Source organism: Linepithema humile, chromosome 7 (assembly GCF_040581485.1).
Source record: "Linepithema humile isolate Giens D197 chromosome 7, Lhum_UNIL_v1.0, whole genome shotgun sequence".
Classification (NCBI taxonomy): Eukaryota; Metazoa; Arthropoda; class Insecta; order Hymenoptera; family Formicidae; genus Linepithema; species Linepithema humile.
In genome coordinates this window covers 21335659-21351800 of record NC_090134.1, presented here as the reverse complement: position 1 = coordinate 21351800, position 16142 = coordinate 21335659, and the positions used below count along the sequence as shown (strand labels likewise).

General features: G+C 46.2%; 1 protein-coding gene across 1 annotated transcript in view; it reads left to right on the top strand.

Moving 5' to 3' along the window:
* Positions 1-16142, top strand: part of mam (mastermind) — a 146293-nt gene that overhangs the window by 74422 nt on the left and 55729 nt on the right. The window lies entirely within an intron of this gene.

Sequence of the window (16142 nt, the reverse complement as noted above, 5' to 3'; positions counted from 1 at the left end):
GCAACGAGACGCGTCCGCGAGACGTAACCCGGTAACTTTGGAGCTCATTCGCGCTCATTCGGTTCAGCTCTCGCGAGACCGATCTTTTCTCCGTCGCGATACACGACATTAGCGAGCGGGACAATAGCGAAATTTATCGAAACGCATTCGAGAAATGATAAATTCGTATATCGTGTCAGTGCACCAATTTAATCAGTGTACATTCGTGGACTGTAAAACGTGGCGCGATACATTGATTCGACGAAGTGATGAACGGATGATTGTTTTAACAGGCTGGACCGGAACTGCGAGATTATTGATACCGCGCGGATTTTGACTGCCGATAAAATCTGATCGTTTTCAAATTTCAAGCGTGTAATCATCGCAGCGAAACTTTGCAAGGTATTGTTTTCTAAACATTTAGCGAGCACAAACATAAGTGATATGTGTTTTGGACACGCAACCTCGCAAGATCCTACGATGTTATCGCAGATTTGTCGCAATAACTTGGTTACATAAATAATCGCCGTCGAGATTTTCGTTGCAACTCTTATCGAGCGACGAGAATAATCTGACTATGAATTGTAAATATTATGAATTCAGGGATCGTGCTCGATCGCGTGAACCGATTTCAAATTACCATGCCGGCGACGTTATAGTCGAGGTATCGCTGTTATAATCGCGTGATACGCCGGATGATACGCGCGGGAAACTGCAAAACGTTCTGCGTTTAACGTCAAGTCCTCGATTTCTAGATAAAAGCGAAATCTTGAAACAACGAGAACTCGCAATTCGGATGCTTTAACCGCGAGGAGTAAAAACGAAGAAGACAAGACTATCGACGGAAGACGGAAGGCGACACGTCCTGAAAAACGGAAAAACGCAGCGATCGAGCGCGATAGAACGGAGACGACAGAAGGCGACGAAAAAAGAGAGACAGAGGGAGAAAGAAAGACGAGAGGAAAGAGTAACGGCGAATTGAGGGAAGAGAGCGGAAACGCGAAGAGGGAGAGATAGAGATTTCTGGGCACGCGCACTCCACCTGCTAGCGTGTAGTGGCACGCGCCATACTCACCGCCTCCTCCCTGCCACCCCCGTCGTCACTCACGCTGCCGCTTCACCCCTCTCTCCTTCTCGCCCACCCTCTATCTCCGACCTCTCTTTCTCTCGTGTGCGCCCTCCTGGCCCTACCGCGGCAGCCGTCGCTGCTTTTCCCCCCTCCTCCCGCGGGAATCCCCTCCCGTGTTCCTCTCTCACGCGTGCCGCGGCCACGAAGAGACCGGGACGCGCGGGAGTCAATCGCTCGCGGTCTTCGACAGGGCAAACACACAAGGTCTTTGCACTCCTCTTTTCTCTCCTCGGTGCGCTTCATTTCCGAACGCTTGCTCGGCTTATTGTTCTTTGGACTTTCTTTTTTTTGTGCGAGCTTTCTTTTTCTTACGGCACGGACTCTCGTGTACATGTGCCACCGCTGTCGAGATAGAGAGAGACAGCGAGATTAGTAGTTACGACAACGTTATCCCGCACTCGTGCCGTGAGTCGACCAAGTGCTGCGCGAGTGCCTTGGCGGGATTGATGACAGTGTCCTTTCGTTAAAACATAGCACGACTACCTGTGCTCGTTCGTGAGCGTGTCGAAGGGCCGAGAGACGCCGCACGACGGGAGTCGTCAGCCAATGTTTGCGTATGAAAGAATCCGGTCGCCTTCCTGCGTCTCACCCTCCTTCTGCTGTGCGTCTGCTGCGAGGGAGGAGGCGCGCACGATCTCTGTACTGTAAACCGAGCGAGCAAAGGGGCAACGGGGAGGACGACGACGAGGACGACAACGACAGCGACAACAAAGACACGGCTGTGATCCAAAGCCGTGCGAAAGAAACACGAATAGGACAGGCATTTTGAGAAGAAGAGACGGGGAAAAGGTGTGCGAGCAGAAGGCAAGAAAATGGGAAAGAACGGGATGCGGTAGAGGGGGAAACGGTGCATGTTAACGTGCCGTTCCTACCACACGACGACGAAAATAGTCTCACGAGAGTTAGGTAGGCGCAAACACAGGCGAGGCGGCGACGGACGAACAAAACATCGACAGCTAGGCGGAGGAAGGGCGAGAGCCGAGAGTGAGACATTATAACAGTCCAGTATTTCGTGCGGTGCGGTGCGGTGCATAATTGAAATTTTGCAACGATTCTTCCATTTCGTCACGACGAGGGGAAGGCGCGAGGACTTGTGACAGATTATCAGCGCGATTGGACACCTGCAAGTGTAGCGGTGCGACGGTGACTTTTTCCTTCCCGCCGAAAAGGAGCGTCGACGTCGCGCGCGAACGATCAGCTGTTTCACCGTGGAGCAGCGCGGCGAGTCGCAGCGCGAGAAGCCCACGCGCGACGTCCTACGTCGCGACGCGGCTACGTCCGAGGGCCGAGAATCCGTGCCGCGTATTCCGCGTCGCCGTTCAGAAAACCACCTGTTGACGATTTACGAGGGAAAATCGAAGCGCGCGGCCGTCGTCGGTGATTTCCTCGACCTCGTTGCCACGCTTGCGATCCGCAAGATCACGGAGAGGCACGTTTTCTGGCACGAAACCACGTCGTGATGCGATACGAAGCGATAACACGAGCGTCAGTAACGCGCGAGCTTTTTCTCCGAGACACCGTTCAACTGTTTTAGGTTTGTTTTCGGATCTAAAACGGAACAGAAATTGTAGATTCGTCGAAAGAACTGTTTTCGCGAGAGACGCGAAGACGGTCTTTCATTTATTCGCGTCGATTATTTTTTCGGAATGTGTAAACTTGTGGCAAAAGACCTTTCGTGATTATTGCTCTTGGGAATTTACAGAAATCGGAGACTGTATTGTGCGTCATCGAGAAGCGTAAACAGTCGCGACGTTTCGATTGTTTTTCGCGGCTGACGCGTCGTTATCGTCGATATGTATCGTTGCCGACTGTGAGAACTCGGCGAGTTCATAGGTCAGTGAATAGCTAGCGGCATCCAAGGCCATGTCGAACCAAGTGCCATGCTTTCTCGGTGAGGAAAGATCGGTAACTCGAGCACAAAGCTGATAAGACGAGTGTTGAGAAAAATTCCACGGACTGTGCGTGACGCGCGTCGAGCAGAAACGACACCGATATTGTTGGTGTATCGTCGGCGGTGATAGCTAGTCAAATTGTTAGATGGGCATTATATTTCACGGACGATCGATAGCAAATTGACGCTGCGCACATTCTGAGAGCGTGAACGCGGTACGAAAAAGGGTTGAGTGACATTTAACGGCAGCGAGAGCACGAATATATTAAGCGAGAACTCTCCGGTGCGGTTTGTCGCGCTTTTTCCGCGGTTCGAGTGGCGTTTAGCCGTCATTCGATGCCATCGAGATAACGGTATAATCGAATCGAATACACGATCGAGATCCGAACAAGTGTATTGAGCGTTCGTGTGGACATACGTTTTCCTCGCAAATAGTCGAACGATGTTGAGCTCTTAATAGCCGTTAGCTGCAGCCTACCATTGTTTGAAGACGGTCAAAAAATATACCGTTACGAATCAGAAACGCGGAGAATCGTGCGAAAGAGAGCAGTGACGTGTATCATCAGACGAGTGAAAGAAAGATGACATTCAAGTTTCGTTGATATTTACGGGTATGACAAGAAAAGTTTAACCAAATAGCATCTTTCGAAAATCTGTATCTTGAAAACTCCGTGTCTGCTTAACAACACAAAGGACGCGGAGGACCTGCAGGAGAATGGTGGACCCACCCGAGTCAGGGCCACAGGCCCAAACTTTTCTATGAAAAGAAATCTTCCTTCTGTCACGTCGTTCGTGCCACACTATATTATCTGGAATGATGGTATGTATATTTTTGGCTTATTTGGAAGCGTATTAAAATTTATTATTCGGACGTGGTGCGAAGTCTCGCATCAACATGTCGCACTCCGTCGCTTTTTTTTTTGTTTGTTTTATGCGAAAATCGTGTCGGACATATTTTAACCGTGTTTAACAATAGAGTGTGACCGTAAGAAAGAAGCCATGAAAGTTTGCGATATATTTCACATTTCCCGCCCATCTTCCTCTCGGAGATACAAAGAAACCGGAAACTGCTGACCGTCATAACTGTATTACGCACCGTACAGGCGCTTGTTCGTATTGAAATTGTGCCTCGTGTCTCTCGGAGCATAACACACAGGTGCATCCGTACCGTAAGTTTGCATTGCAACACCGCCGTGCGACTCCCTCGAATTGAATGGCGACGGTGGAAGAGACACGAGCGTTTATTCATATAGCCGCGGCTTTGAAATTACACTCGAGGCTTTTCGATCGGGCGTCATGTTTTTATTTAACGCATCGCGCTTCATTGCCTTTATTATCGCCTGCTTAATTGATTTACAGCGGCGGGATGTCGAAATTAAATGGGATTAAATCCGAAAATTGGCGCGTCGGAGAAAGTGTTGCGGATATAAGATCAACTGTTTCCTGGCGATTGCGCGAGAGAGTTAACGGAGTAGGTTGAAGCGTGAGCGGAAGAGCTTGAGCCGCCCTTTCAATTCCGTTCACATTCCATTTCAAATGTTGGGCTTTGTCTCTCCTGTGCTCTGTGCTTAAAAAAATTACTTAAGGGCGAATAATTGCTCGATTCTTATTTCCCTCGTCGATGATTTTATTTCCGCGTGACAAATCCACGATTGCGCAGGATCCGTCTTGTTTTCGTAACGTTACAATTTTGACGAAATTAAACGGATCGCGCGAAGGCGAGATATTCGTATGCGATAACGTAAATGTGATAATATCGCGTGAGATAGCCGGGACGAATAACGCGTGCGGACGGGTGCCGCGGGTTTTCCTCGTACCGTGTACGCGCGACGAGCTAATTCTGTCGTCCGGTTAAAGTCTCGCGCGCACGTAGATAGTCGTTCGCCCGAGCGCATCTCTCGCGCTCGCGGGAACGCCTGCGGGGAACTGCATGCGCACACGTAGGACAATAGATTGACCGTCGGTGTCTAACGGCATTCTGGCGGTCGAGCGACCGATAATAGGGGCGTCCATCGCGCTCCGCGTTGCTCGCGGACATTCCGCGCGCTCTCTCTGTCCCTGATGCACCGGTTCCGTTGCACTAATGACCGGTTCGCGATCCGGGGCGTTAGTCGGTAGAATCGGCCAGTCATACACGGCGGCGATGTGCCGTACCGTTCCGGTGCCCTCCGGTATTTCGCGGAGTCTACGACCGCAATCTACCTCGATGATTCGTCGATCCTCGTTAATCGTAATGTTTCGATAGACAGGCGATTACAGTTTCGAAACCATCGACTTTGCGAGCATCGTCGAAACGGAGTATCTCGAATAAAGCGTGGACAATCAAAATCAATCAACGTTGGCGAATTAAAAGGTGTAATAAAATTTTTCAGATACATTTTTAGGTGTGAGTAATTTATATTTTTATTACCAAACGTGTAGAATTAGCGTTACAACTGTACGAATGCCAACTGGTTCGTTTTGAATTTGACTTGAGCGTAAAAACGCGATGTGAAAATCTGCAGCACATTCCGTTATCTTCCGCGTTTCACCGACGAGTCAAAATTAGTCTAGCGATATTAACGTAACTGTGCTTTCAGCGTGGCTTGCTAGGTTCTAGTTCATAGCTATTATCTGTGTAAAGCTAGCTCTCTTAATCCAAGTCTATGGTATTCGTTGAGAAAATTCCGTATTGTACTCTTCCTCAAATACTGTTTACGATTGGCCCGAATCGAACTCGCTCATCAAGTCAGTTAAATTAAGTCAGATTAGTTGCGTGCACAATAACATTGTATCCGTATCATTTACAATTTAACGAACGCTATTCGAGAAGTATTCGAAAGTATACAAGATAGACATCGGTAGACATATCGAGATATCAATGGTTTTCTATTTTTTTTTTATTTTTTTTTATTTTCATAATCGAATCTTGAGTCAAAATCACTGGGCACACATATCAGGGGCGAGAAGTCAAATTGCGGGCAGTTTCCAGTTTACGCGCAGTGATGCGTGGCGTGGCATCCCGATTTCTGGCGTGTCATAACAGGGGATTAAGCCTCGCACGAAGCGACGGACGGATGGACGGCCGGCCGGCTCATGGCTGCGCGCGTCGGAATTATTTATACCACTTGATTACGCGCCGCGTGCTGCGCCGAAGCGGCCAGCGGAAACGAACAAGCTGCCGGCAATGAAACGAGCGAGCGAGCTACGGTGCCGCGGTGGCCGCCTCCTCCTCTTCCTCCTCTTCCTCCTCTTCCTCCTCCTCCTCCTCTTCCTCCTCTTCTCCCGTCGGCGTCTCTGTGCATGCGGATCTCGCTCTATTGACGATCGATGCCGACGCTGCAGTCGGCGTATGTACATACGCGCTCGGTCGTTATCGGCGACGTCAGGAGCGCGATAACGAGGACGACGACAATTCGCGCCCGACGCGTAGTGACATTGAGGAAAGTCGACGCATATCTCTCTGTCTCTCTCTTTGTCTTTCTCTCTCTCTCTTTCCACGATGGTCGAATATTATTCTGACGTGGAATTTCGGGGTGTCCTTGGTACCTTCTTTTAATACCACAGGAAACTTGAATCGCGGCGCGTATTAATGCAAGAGGCGTACGTTGCCATTGTTGTAGATCGATGAAATCGATTCGTGTATTTATAGCCTTTTCCTCAATTTCTAGACTCTACAAGCCGTATCAAAAAAGCTTGAAACAATATCACTATTTTTTGCTACTTTTAATTTTAATAAGTATTTTAGCAACATTCATAGCTTACGTAAATTTTTATACTTAGTTGGGTACTATAGTTATTGTTTAGCGAAATACTGGTTGCGGCAATAATGTCTTAAATTGGAGAAGAACGATCGATTAACGTCCCGAGTAAAATCGTCACCTTACAGCATAAAGAAAGAGAGAGAGAGAGAAAGTGAGAGAATATATTGCCAAACAAGCAACGATCCCGTCGGTACACCGCGATAAATTTACTTTGGAGACGAGTGGGTCTCGTTGAAACCGCATCTAGATTACCGCGCTATCGATATTATTATGTCGACGGTTTCCTCAGAATCGCACAAACACTGAAATCCTGCATTTCTGCTGATCGTTTCTTTCGCACGCTGATTATAACGTCCAATCGCATGCTCCCCTTGCGATCGATTTTGGGCGCTGCAACGTCTGCCGATTTACGTCAGTCGTCGCGGTTCGTTGTGACACGTGCGAGTTTTTCGAAAAAAAAAAGGCCCGCCTTCGAAATTTGGACCACGAAAATACTCGCTCGATGACCTTGAGCGGGTTATTAGGATGCGCTTTAAACGGTAATCCGACGTTTCGCTCTCTGCGGTTCTGTCGATAGTCTCTTGTGTGTCCGTAAAAGATATATTTAGTCCGCGCATCGGCGTAACGAAGATGGTCGATGCAGCGGCGGGCGAGAGAGAGAGAAAGAGTGACAGGAGGGCGAGGAGGGGGCTGCGGAGAACGGCGGGGAGAGAGAGTCGTCCGAAATAATCGTGATTCGTGACTCGCGCATAACGCTGTCCCGTACAGCGCGGATGCGCAACGACGCGCGCCGCGACGCGCACGCGGTGATACATTCACGCCCGGCGTCATTCACCGCTCTCTTTTTCTTTCCTTCGCGTGAACGCACTCTTTCTCTCTACCTCGCGCTCTCCTCCTCGCAGCCGCGATAGTCTGCGCGATAGTTCTCCCCCCCGCTTCCTCTCGTTGACTTCAATTGTTTTTCGCTCTTACGCGTATTTTGCATTTTGTAGTCTTTATCGCTATCATCAGTTTTTTTTACGGATTCTTGTTCTCACGCAACGTTATGCGGAATGTTGCAAACACGTTTCAATTGCTGCGCTTCTTCTGTAAATGCTGTGATATTTTGCATCTAGCAGGGCCACAGAAGGCACGAATTATTAATTGAGAAATTATTTAATTGGATGGAACAAGCGCTTTCCTTTCTCCGACTTTTAGTCAAAAACAATAGGAGAGGAAGAGGAAACACTGTGCGCCGGTGCGCGCAATTCGCGACGCGAAGCGTTCGCGTGTAGTTTATGACGCGATAAACCTTCGCATTTCTCGATTAATTTCCAGCGTGACGAAAAGTCGTTCCGGCCATGAATTCTCGCGCGCCCATGTCCAGAAATATCGCGAGAATTTCTGGTTTCAGTTTTCTGGACTTTGGCCACGCGGCTCGTACACGCTCTCGTCCGGTAACGGAGATATTTCGAGAGAAGAAGCGAGCGCGAGGAGAAGGAGGCGATCGTGCGTCTCCTTGACGGGTTTCGCGATAGCTCCCACTTTCACGAAGATCGACCGAATTCATTATTCGCGCACGTCTCCCGCGCATATCGTCCATGCATCATCGCCGCACGCTTATTTATACGGAGTGCCGTGGAATTATCGCTCCTCTGCTTTGAATCTCGGACTCTTTGACGGTGTATTTGGCGGAGATTGTTATTTAACGAAAACTCAATTGCGGGGATATTGAATGCTGAATTTTAGCGGAGTAAACTGCTATGGGAAATATATTACGCTGAAGAAGCAAAATGTGTGTGTGTGTGTGTAATTGAAAAAAAATTTATAAGCTTAATCTGATTGAAGAATTTTAACATTGGAAATATGTTTCCAGTTTCACATGTCGCGAATGTTAAATTTTACCGTTCTTTCTTGTTGATTTGAATCTTTCTAAATATGAATTTTACATTGCGAATTCGTAAAACATATCCCGTACAAAACTTTCCACAATTTTCTGTATTTTTCTAAAGTTGCTAAATTTGGAAGTTTGTAAATATTTTGCAAAATTGAGACATAATTTTGTAAAAAATAATTGTAATTTCTACTTTGACAACTGAAATTAAATTCATGAAAATTTGACAGGGGTTTTCATGCGGCTAGTACTCTCAGAGAGAGAGAGAGAGAGAGAGAGAGAGAGAGAGAGAGAAATCGAGATAATATTTTTACGCGGTGGTCGATCTGACGGGCCACCACGCGATATCTCGGTTCGCGCGCGGGGCGCTAAAGCGGCAGCTCGTCTTTAAATCAAATCGAGAACGGCCGCGATGCCGCATAGCTGGCATGGCTGTGTTGCGAAAGCGCGGAGTCGTAAAGACGCATTATTGGCTCTCTTTCTCGCCGCGCCGCTCCGACTCCTTTTTCTCTCCCCTTCGCGTACCCGTAGGTGACGAGGGGTGCGATAGAAACGGGTTGTGAGGGTGCGGGTTTGCGAGTGCCGAGGACGAGGTAGTGGAGAGGAGGTGGAGGAACTGCTGGTAGAGCAGGGGGAGGAGGAGGAGGAGGAGGAGGAGGTGGACGAGAAACTCGTTCTCATGGCGAGGGGCTCGGCAGGCAGATTCGCCTTTCCTTCTCGCCAGGACTTGGGCGCCGAGAGAAGGAGAAAGAGAGGGGACGAAAGAGGGTTATACGGCTGAGAGCAAGGGGTAGAGCGAGAGAGAAAGACCGAGTCAGACAGAGAGAGGGTGGGAAGAGGGTCGTCGAGCTTACGGAGGGTGGAGGACGCGTAAAACCTCCGGCCGCAGATCGATAGGAAGGTCGGAGGTGTGTCGTGTCTGTTAGACTTTGGCCTGAACTCGCGCTCGGCTACGTATACCGAGCCCACCGGAGTCCGCACGTATCGCCCACGTTGTCGCTCGTTTACCCTCGCGCGGATCCACTCGACACGACGAACGAGACCGATGATCGAGTTTGCGAATTCGCGGCTCGTTGATCCTCCCCTCGGACCACCACCTGGCGATCCTCCAAGACGCGCTAATGGTCGAGACGCGGTTCCCTCCGATGAACCGACGATTTTATCTTAAAACGATCCTTTTGCTAAAAAAAATATATCGATTCCTGTAGTCGAAAGTGAAGATATTGGGAAAAATTCGAAAATTACACATTTGTTTAGTCTTCCAACTGAATTTTAAGAAAAGAAAACATATTACAACATGTTGGGAAAAAATTATCCGTAGGTAGAAGTTCGAGGACAGATTGTAATTACACATTGCTCGATACTAGAGGCGAACATTTTAGACTTCGATCATCGAGCTTCCGACTTAGATTGTTTGCGTCATCGTAAGGCAATAATAATTATAGGTACACACGTGGTGCTGTCTGGTCGAGTTATATCCTTAGTATGGCTTCGGTAATGCTTAATCGATAATACCGTATCGCCGGCTATACTCAGGAATAGTTGCCTTGTGTTTCTTTCTCAACTGCCGCTCCACGGCTCGAACAATGTTACCCGCATTCCATAATAAAAAAATGGAACAAGAAGAGCCTAAGACTTACTACTAGTTCGAAAAATATTCATTTCGCTTCTGCATTTCTGTATATGCGTATCGCTTGATTATTTATGCGTTCGCTCTATCTTCCCAATCTTTATCTCCGATCGAGATGTGTTCGCCGCGCGCGCGCGCTGATCTCGCGAGCCCGGATCGGGCATTACAAATGGTAATATGGAGAATTCGTAACGAGGCGTATCGGGAACGACGCCACAACAGAAACGGCTGTAAATCATCCACCGCCGTCCGTGCTCCTTCGCAATTAAATCGCAACTCGCGCGCGTTCATTTTGAACGAAGGGAATCATCCGCGAGGGCAGCTTGTAAATCACAGGGAGTTAATAAAGCTCCGCGTGCGCGGGCGCCTTCCACCGACGACGAGAAGAAATTCGACGGAATCCTCGCGGCCGAATTGTGAATTATTCGAGATCGAATCGGCGAGATTAAAGCGGCGTTATTTTCGGATAATCATTCCGAACCGCGCGCGGCAATATGTTTCGGAAACAACTCGCGCGCGATTTAAATAAAGCTATAGACATATCGTATATCGTATTTTACTGCGAAATGATAAAAGCGTCACATGTAGTAGCTTTATACATATGCGATTGGAAATTATATTGCAGAAATGTATATGAATTTTATATGAGTCATTATATGAAAATCACATTTCATATTAGCGCGTTGTATATGTTATCCCGTGTACTTAATATTCCACCGGTACTCGATACTCTACTATTCCGATAAGCCCGATATCGGTTTGCATCGATGTGTAATCAAAATAAACACGGCAAGACCGGTTCGATTGTCTTCAATAGAGAGGCCAGACGCGCGACGGTCGTGGCGGAGCTGCCTGCGCATCGATCGCTCCGAAAACTTTGCACTAGGCGCGACAAAGACTTAAAGACAACTTTCGCGCCGGAAGTTGGTTCTCGCGGGTAAAGTTCGCCGAGATCGGACCGATGATTTCATCCTCGTTCTACGTTTCGTCTGATTCGTTCAGTCCTCCCTTACCATCCTGTGTGCGTGCGCGCGTGCGTTTCGATATTCGTGCAAACTAATCCTCCAAACGTTGACGTGTGAATGTAAACGTTTCCTCAATGCAAGCGAACGCCGTCGCGAAGGGCGAAGGAGGTCGAAGGGATCGATATCTCACGGCAACGCGTCCCAAAAGTCGATGCCCTATACTCGTTAACCCTTCGTTGGTATTCAGTCGTTGACGTATTGTACAGGGTGTCGCTGCGAACGTGGGCATCGTTTTCGATTCTCATTCCGGGAAGGCGATTGACCGTCCTTTTCTAGTCGACGAAGTATATCGAAGTGAAACTGTGTCACGTGACACGTAAGCGATATAGGCGATCCGTCGTTGAATTAAACATCGGCGAACTTCCGGAAAGATAGTTGCTATTTGTGTGAATGTTGATAACACTGACGCTGAACAAGAACACTGTAGAGTAGTATAGCAGGTTATAAATTGCTTTTGCCTTCTAAATTGTATTCGACGTTGCATAGCTGAACAACAAAATTCACTTTGCAATACTATGCTTTATTTCTAAAATTAAAAATTAAAAAAGTACCGTTTTGTCTATTAAAAGCAATTGATTTTAACGAAATTATTGTAAAATTACCTATTTGAATATTCTGCGAATATATCGAACAAAAGGTTGCTTTTCTACAAAATGTACACACGAAAAATTTCGTCGGGAATATTCGTCATCGCTACTGTTTTTAATGAAGCACTTCTGTGCCTCACCGCGGGATAGCAAGTATGAATAAAGGATCATTGTGAATAATTAAGTGCTCTTCTGCCCTCGTGGGCGTGCGCTTATAACGCGAATCAAACGCTTCGATGAAAAGTTTAACGCCGAAAGGAAATGTTCGTCGACGAATTATCGATGAAATGAATGTTACGGAAAGATTGCGGATGTTCGAACAGTGTTTTCGGGTAGTATAATTACGCGTGCGGTAACGCTTAAAGTACTTTATTTCTAAATAATTAACTTTAAATTTTGGACAATTATTATCGATTTGCTTTAATATAAAGTTTATTTTCACACATACCCTTCCATTTCATGACGGCGAGAATCTCTAATTACAGCAATGTTAACATGTGCATATTGTAAATTCGGAATTAAATTTTGCCCTGGCACGAAAAAGCATGTTCACGCGCGGTTTCGTTAAACCAAGAAAAAAAATGTAGACAATATAAATAGCACAATTGTACGCGTTTTCGCTGATAAATAAAAATTTTGTGTCGATCGGATTTTTTCCCAGATAATTTGCGATTTTCCGTCTCTATTGATATCATCCAACTTTTAATGAGATTTGGGGAATGGCGCGTTATCGAACAATGTAAAATCATGACCACGGTATCGCAGTTACGAGCGTCATGCATATTGCAGTTCTTTCCGAGAACAGTCATGGGCATAAGTCGAGACGGATATCACACTGTTTGTTCAATAATCAATTCGACGCCCTGATGAACGGTCAGGCGAGTTGCGCCGCCCCGGGTGCTGAAATATTTTGCACGAAAGCTTTCGCACGGCGGCAACGGCAGCGGCAACGGCAGCGGCAGCAGTGGCGGCGGCGGCCCCGCATGTCGGTGTCCCGAGCTTGCAAGTTCCAGAATTTATCGCCACGGTGAAAAGCGCCGCGCGCTGCAGCCTCGAGCGGCGGTTGCAGCCCCGATCGATCTGCTTGCTCTTCCTCTCGCTTGCGCTTCCTCTCCTTTTTGGAGATTCTGCGAAAAATCGCACTCAGCCATAGGTCGACCCGCAGACTAGGTTGACCTATCTAATTAATAGTAAACAGGGTTCTCTAAATGTATTGTTGCAAATCGGAAGCGTAGTGGAAAGCCGGGGATTTGTTTAATGTTTCTAATGTGTAATTTACATTATAATGAATTAATTTTAGATACCGCGCAAATGTGTAAGAATTAAAATTTAATGAGTAGATTACACGCGCTAAAGGTACACAGAATAGAATATGCAATGAGTAATTTTCGGTGAAACTTTCTCCGACCGGCGATAATGTGGAGTTATCGTTATGTCGGGCGCGACATATCGAGCGATTTTGCAAGGGAGCCGACGGGGTATTATGCCGTGAGCAAACTGCAGCACAATGTCTGAGACACTCGGATAAGCGACGGCGGGGCATATCCGAGCGCTTAATATCGTAATGTGCACGCAATCGGCGATGCACCACGCGAATTATACGTAAAACTTATCGCGTGCGTGCGGCCGCGCGTCGCAAGTGGACGCCTCCCACGCGCGTAATGAATAATTTGACGAATTTCTTCGGCGTTACACGTATATATTATCGGTGAACACTGCGTTACATGTGAAATGTCCAGTGAATCGTGGTATAATTTTTCGCGATTCCTCGATTCACGAAGAAACAAGTGAAAAATACAAATTTTTTTCCAGAAATACGCAAGCAATTAAGGAGATTTGTTCTACGCTTTATATTTTGTTTTTTTCACAAGGAATTGTCTGTTTATATCACAATTTATTGAACATTCTATATATATATATATATATGTATACGTCCGGTTGGAAATCGATATTTGCTGATAGTCTTCACAGAAACTAGATCGAGCGAAGCACGAATAATATTCCAAGTATTATTTGTATTTGTATTTTCGCGAGTAAATGCAGGAAAAATTCATGAAACAAAGTTTACTGTTTGGATTTGATTCGGGTGATTGTCCCGTGCGATATTACGAAATGATACGATTCTCTGTTATCAATTTAATTCGGCATTTCAAGTTCACTCTTCACTCTTGCCAAGCTTGTTCGGCGCCGATCGAAAAGGACAGTTTCGTCGACAACGTAGATGCGCGTGACGGAGAGAGACAAGCGCGTGACAGCGCAATAAATAAGCAATTACTGACAAGTACGACGACAAGATTGCGTAACATTTTCTCTCTCTTTTTATCTGCTGCCCCTTCCTAGTCAATGCGCGTTCCTCTCGCTCTCTCGACGGAGGTGATACGAGCACTGACAATGCAACTGACTGATGCGACGTAGAAAATTTCGCGAAAGGAGTTTATCCCCTGCTGAGTGCCGTGTTGCATGTAAAATTGTAAAAAAATATTCGCGACAAGTCTCAACGAAAAGTTATATCTTATCTCTCCTCGTGCGATAATATGCACAAATGCATTTCTTGAATTAATCTCTAAACATTGCCGATGGATGATGAATCATTAAATCGAATTTTGTTGAATAAATTTATAACGTGCATTAATATAACGAAGAATGATAAAGTTTGTCAAAATACTTGGACTTGCAACGAATCTCGAAGAGAATTTCGAGCATAGTAGTGTCACCGAGACGCCAATCGCGATAAGATCAAACCGACCCGAGCGACTGTTTCGCATATCGCGTTTATGGCACTTACGCGCGTTACGATCACGTGATTCCGGTGTGTCTGGCTACGTGAGATTTGTAATTATAATTATGCGAATTTACATGTCAAGGGAGAACAACCTCGTCGATGGGTTCGTGTGCTGTATCGCGGCGAACGCCGCGCACATTCGCGCTCGCCTCGTGTCTTACCAGATCCGTTTTGAAATATTCTTTTGTTAACAACACATTGTTGAACAATTACGTCAGCTTTGAAATATCGTTTATACAGGAAAATCTTTTTATAACGCAGACGGACAAGCGGTTTTTATTGGATTTTACAATTATTTTAATGTAAGCGTAATATTTAAATTAACACATAAATATTCAGTGAGAGATCTGTTTGGTTATTTTATTACCGAGTTAAATATTAATCGTATCCATTCATATGTTTCTTTCCCCATTAGACATTACTTGATGTAACATTTAGAAAATAGTGATTTTTGGATTCAGCAAATCTCGCTTGCATGCGCGAAGGTTAATAAATTCTTTTTTTCAAAATTATGAAATGCACTATGCGAATGCTAGTATAATCTCTGCATGCAGTAGAAGCCCCATATTCTCGCATTCTCTATTTGTGTACTTATATTCGTGGTCTGGCATTTGCAACCATTTTTCATAAAATTCTCTTGTTCGCGAATTCGGAGAGATTACCAAAATAATTAAATAACGGACAAAGAAAAAAGAAAACTATTTTTAATCCATTTATTTTAAGTAACTTTAAGAATTAGCTATATAATTTTTTATTATAAGGTAAAACAAATGGACGAAAAATTTTTTGAAACTCCAGTTAATACGGAGCGATTTATTTTATTAAAATTAATCGTAGTATTATTGTAGAGAAAAGCACACAGAGTTAATGACCGACAACAACAACGTTCAATTAGTGCGTTTTCATAATAGACCTTTTTTTCTCTCGCGCCTACGCGACGGTCAATCGCAGAGAACAAGGGGTCTTTCCGAGTCTAATGAATTTATGCCTGAGAAAGCGAGGTTTTCGGTACATATAAGCTTTCCCGCCCACGTTCGCAGCACGTCATCCAACTCGACCAAAAGTAACCAGCGCGCGCACTCGTGCACGGTCTAAATATGGCTTTGCGCGAAACAGAGACGCTCTTACGTGATGCTTAACCGAGCTTATCTCGATGTCGCGCGGCGACGAGACGAACTTATGTCGTACGTGATTCCTTTTCTCGGACCCTCGCGCGGCAGAATCCTACGCTTTGTAGGCCACTGCAAATTTCTCGCCCAAGGACACGGCTGCGGAAAAAAGAATTGGGTCAAAAAGTTTCCTTCGACGATCCTCTTGTGTTCCGCTCGCGCGACGATGGTCCACGGCTTCCGGATAGATTCCTTCACCCTCATTGTTAGCATCGTCCCATTCGAAACCTTCGTTCCAGTTCGTTGGATTTATAGCCTGTGTCTTTATTTGCCGTTCCATTTTCTTTTTTCTCATTACATCCGATACAAATAAATCGGAATTAATTTAGAAAGA